A 5,159-nucleotide genomic window follows, 5' to 3' on the forward strand; every position below is an offset into this window, starting at 1 on the left:
TGCATCCTGTTAGGCACAAGGGACTCTCCAGAGGCGAGAGCGTTGTCAGCTCCCGCGCCGAAGAGCTCGGGTCACATCTCATGCCCGTCCAGACATACGGTAGTCAACAACAAGGCACAAGCCCCAGGGAACCGTGCTTCCTGAATTTTCAGTGCTCCTTGTCCACGTTTTTTTCCCCAGGGGAATGCGGGAATGGCTGTTCCCTTTCGGTGAGATCCAGCAGTAAGTAAGGGGTTGAGGTACGTGGCAATGAGTTTTCTAGCACTGGCTGAAATATTTTCTATGGGCTTTCAAGAAGAATGGTGGGAACATGTTTACCAAGCCCTCCATGCATGCAGCAAAGAAAAAGTTTGTCATTTTTCAGGGGCAACTGACTTCTCAGTGGCCCATGGATGGTTCACTGACTACTGGAGAAGTCTCCTAGTCTTGGGAGATAGCGAAGCACTAATCACACAAGCAGAGAACACCACCACCACGCCCCATAGGTGATTTCAAGAAAATGAACTTTATGATTCAGGAACTTGGTAAATACTGGGCCATTTCCTTATTTCTAGTTGCCCTCAGCAACCTTAAAGAGGTTTCTCGTCTCCACCTTAACAAGAGCCCAACTGTCTTCCCTTCCTACCCATGGATAGCAACTTCTCCAAAGGCAGAGAGAGATGGGTTATTCCTAAATACAAAGTCTGGCCTGAGCAATGCGGTTGCTGACTCCAAAGGTATTAGACAGACACGGAGCTTGAGCAAACCTAGACTTTGCAGCCTTCCCTTTGCAGAGGGAAGGACTTTGCACAGATCGCACATTCTTTCTCGTGAGCCCTGCCCCACCTCCCTCCGCCTTTTTTTTGAAGAAGACACTTTTCCTTGTAGGACAGGCAAGTAAAATTGATACCACTGGTAGTGAAAACCAAACCAGTTGTGCAAAAAGTCCAGCAAAAAGTCCAGAGCATAGGTCCAAATAGTGAGGGGTAACGGAGGGAAAGGGAAGCATTTCTGACAGGCGGGCAGAGTGAGATCTCCTCTGCCTTTTATCGTAGAGAGTGCTGTGAAAGGCCACATAAAAGCACAGCTCTGATAACGAACTCAAAGAGACATGGGAAAAATCTGTTTCAACAGCAGTTTGTATCAAAAGCAAATTATGAAAGAGCTAATTGTCGCTTATTACTTTGTGCTAATCAGTATTCCACAGTAAAAGCGTTGGTATTGTCAGAGTTTGCCACGTGATTTATGAGCCCAAGCCCAGTTATCACTTATGGCCTCTGCTGCAATCTTCCACCCTGTTTACATTTTTGCCTGTCCCTGGCATGTTGCTTTCTGCCTCCTGAGAGCAAACCTCCATGAGTATCCTGCACCTGACTGGCTTGCGTCTTAAGTAGAACTGTCAGCTGAATTTTTCAAAGTAGTACCAGAGCGTTAGCTTTTAAATAGTTTAAACACCACTTGGAAAACCTCTGGTTTTAAACTCAAAATAAGGACCTGGTGGTCCTACCTCTTACTGTTCACCTGTTGCCCCAGTGTGCCCTGTAAACCTGGTTTCATACTAAATCAGCTGCACCATTTTTTTGGCAGCTGTATCTTCAGCAGCCCAGTGTAGCGAGTCCCCTCCACAGACATTATCCAGACGACATGAATGACACTTCAGGCACACCTGAAAGCAGAAATTGTGAAAATGCAATAAGTCATCCCACTCACTAGCTCCGTGAAACCCCCCCTCTTTCCTCACAGATGCTGCTGTCTACAAATGAATGTTAGGACCCACCAAACTCACTCCGTTAATAAAGAAATTTCGCCACCCGTTTGGGCAGAGGATGCCTCCACATCTTTTCAACACCGCTTCCGACAGCAGTCCCACGGGGGGCACATAACCGCAGGTCCCACCGGAGTGCAGCCCAGCAAAGCAGGTTTCGTGACATCTTTATCAATCTTCTGCTGCTCCATCCCCTGCACAGGTACCAGCTGGTTGCACCAGGCAGAGATTTTCTTCACTGGGGATTCAAGAGGAGCTACTGTCGTGCTTTCTCCACGTGCCATTTATGGAACATTAAGCTTTTGTAGGGACTTAATTATCTCTGCTTTCTTTAACTCCTTCCTCTGCACTGTGAGACACCTGTGGCCAAAAAAAGTAGAGTTCGCCATCAGACAACAGAAAATGGCTTTTCTGAGAAAAAAAAAATTACCTCTCATTCCTGCCACCTTTATCACAAATCAAGTCTTAGAGAGTATTTTCCCTGAAACTGAGGGCAAGGACTATTAATTCCAGATAAAAGTGTATCACACATCAGCCTTCACTGATTTTCTGTCTGCCTGAAGGTTAATAGCAACAGCAACTGTATTACACTATATAGTAATGAAAAAAATGGAAACATTACACGTTCCAATTTAAATGTAAAGGAAACTGGAATCGATGAAAAAGGTTAACAAGCCTTACTTTGCTTCTTCGTGACTGTACAAAAATGTACGGATCGGTCTCCTCAGATTGTATTTCACAGTCTCGCCATACAAGTCCTCACTCTCATTTTCTTTTTCTTTTTAATCTCAGCATTAATAGGGTCACTACTTTATGGTTTCCTTGATGGTTATGATCTTTGGCAGTCTCACACATCTTAAGAGCATGTTCCTTCAGGTAAGAACTCAAGACATTAAAAAAATCTTTGTTAATTAAGAGGTGAAAAAGCTCAGCCCACTATATATTAGGAAGGGATACCTTAAATAACTCTGAAAACTCAAACATGAAACCAGAATCAACAATTCCCAATTCAGTGAGTCCAATTTAATTTTCTTTTTTTGCCAATATTCTGAAACAATTGTTTAAGTTTTTCAAAGCAGACTAAAGTTGAGTCAATTATTTCAGCTCCCTCTGAAATGAACAGTTTTGTGGCTCAAGTTGGCTACAGTTGGCTGGAAATTTTAATTACTTGTTTGCCCATTAGGCACGGTCTTTCAAAGCAAACAAGATCTGACTTTGTAATTACTGGTATGTTACTTGAGAGATTTTCAGAAAACCAAGAGATACGTGGAAGAAGCAACAAGAAACTGGTTTCTTTGCAGGTAACTTTCAAAGAAAACAAAGCATTAAAACATTCTGAAATACCCAGTAAAAAGTCTCCCAAAGACCTTACTCTGCTCCCAGACCAATGCTTTGAGGACTGGGAGAAGGTCAGGTTTATTTTTCCATAACCTTAAAATAAACAAGCTTGTTTTTCCTAACTTTCATTTGTGTAGCTGAGGAGTCTCATTACGTTCACAAGTAACAGAAAAGTAAATCTCTGCCTTGTCTATGAGGCATTCATATTCTGCCGCTCGGTGACCATGGATCCCTGATTATACAGGTGTCTGCAGCCAGCTAGGCAGCAGTTCCTCCTAGCGAACACCTACATGCGTGGCTCTGAAGTCATGCAAGCGGGAGAAAATGGTGCTGAAAGGCAACCTGTTGACACAAAAGCAGTAGACCTGCAAAATTATTTTTGTCGTCTTTAATTTTAAGATAAGGATGGAAAGGCATGAGTCCAAGTCTCAAACGCAAAGGTCCATCTAGTCAAGCATGTTGTCTCCAGCAGTGGTCAGTCAGCTGTGGGAGGAATATGACACACGCAGTTACATGCTGTATGTCTCCTAAAGGTGTTGCAGAAGAACATTAAATGGAAGAGGGCAGTAAGGAAGAGGGGAAAAATATTCTTTCTTTTGGAGTATTCACGTCTGTGAGGTGCAGTTGTCCTAAAAAAGCTTACAAACAACTGACAAGCAGGCAGGGCAGAGTTCCTGAGGCCCCGAATGGAAGTGCGATGGGTACCCTCAGCATTGCAACATAACCACTCCAAAGCTAAGGAAAAGAAGCCACAAGACGGAAGGAGGAGTTGAACACTCTACTGGAGTTTCACATCTAACGCGGCAGAAATCCCATTTACCCCCATATTGCTCCTATACAACACAGTGGCCATGGAGTTCATCTCTCAGCACTATCAAAGGTACCCTTTGAGTGTATTTCCCCGAAATACAGTCTGGTACAAATGGACATAGTTTGTTTTCTCTGTAGAGGTTCTCCAAAGTGAAATAAGATCAGAGATGCTGGTGAAATCTCACCAGGTTCAATACACACTTGGCATTCAATTTTCTAACAATGAGAATCCCCATCAAATTCCTTCTGCTCTCCCATCCAGAAAGACTCACCCTTTCTCACCTGAACATCTCCTCCGCATGAGCTGCTTTACTGGTAGATGAAAACAGGTGCTATAAACAAAGCCACTGCTCAGTCACAGCCAAAGATGAGACAGCAAAATCAGGCTAAATTTAAATGTATTCCCAGCGTTATGGTGAGCAGACTGTTTACTGACTTGTAATGTAACGCTTTGCCACAGAATCGAAAACATTGGTCCTTTTATTTTACTAAGACGACACACTTGTGCTGTACACAACCCAACTCAACTCGTACCTGCTCCTTCCAGAGCTTGCCTACCCACCATGTCTGCTTGCTTCAACACCCCCAGCAGTGCCTCGTCTTCCCAGGAGAGCCAGGTCAGTCCTTTGAGCTGCACGGGCAGAGAGGTGGGAGCCCTGGAGGTGGGAACAGCCAGGGAAGGAACGAGGAGCCAGAGGGGGTGAAACAGGTGATGGCCGTGGAGGTGGGGTGTGATTGGAGTTGGGGTTGGGGGTGGCTGAAGAGTTTGCTAGGCAACCGCCACCCTCTTCTGGGCAGGGGAGATCAATGTGGCGTGGGCTTTTCCTACAACAGGCAGTATGAGCAGCAGAGGGTACCCAGAGATCCTAAACTGGTGGCTCCCAAAGGTCTGGGGCATTTGTTCACAAGTGCACATGAGCTCATGAGCATGGTGAAACTCCAGCTGGAGAAATGGGGTTTGTAGTCGGTCACGCATCTGCTGGGACAGACACTTGGAAGCTGTTGTCCTCCAGCTGGTAGGGCAAAAGCTCTGGCAAGACAGTGCTTGTGTCAGCCAAAGAGCGCACCACTGTGGCTAGAGACATGTTAGTGACATTAACATAGGTGGAAAAATACAGGCTTGCAAACACTTGCAAAGTTACTTTTAGCTGCTTTCTAAACCCTTGAACCACAGCTTAAAAAAGCCAGCAAAAAAACCCAGACCAAAAGCATCCAACCATACAGGTTCAAAATGCTGTTTCAGGCAGACCTTAAGTAGGGTTTATGG

This window comes from Pygoscelis adeliae, unplaced genomic scaffold (genome assembly GCF_000699105.1).
Source record: "Pygoscelis adeliae isolate BGI_AS28 unplaced genomic scaffold, ASM69910v1 Scaffold38, whole genome shotgun sequence".
Taxonomy (NCBI): Eukaryota; Metazoa; Chordata; class Aves; order Sphenisciformes; family Spheniscidae; genus Pygoscelis; species Pygoscelis adeliae.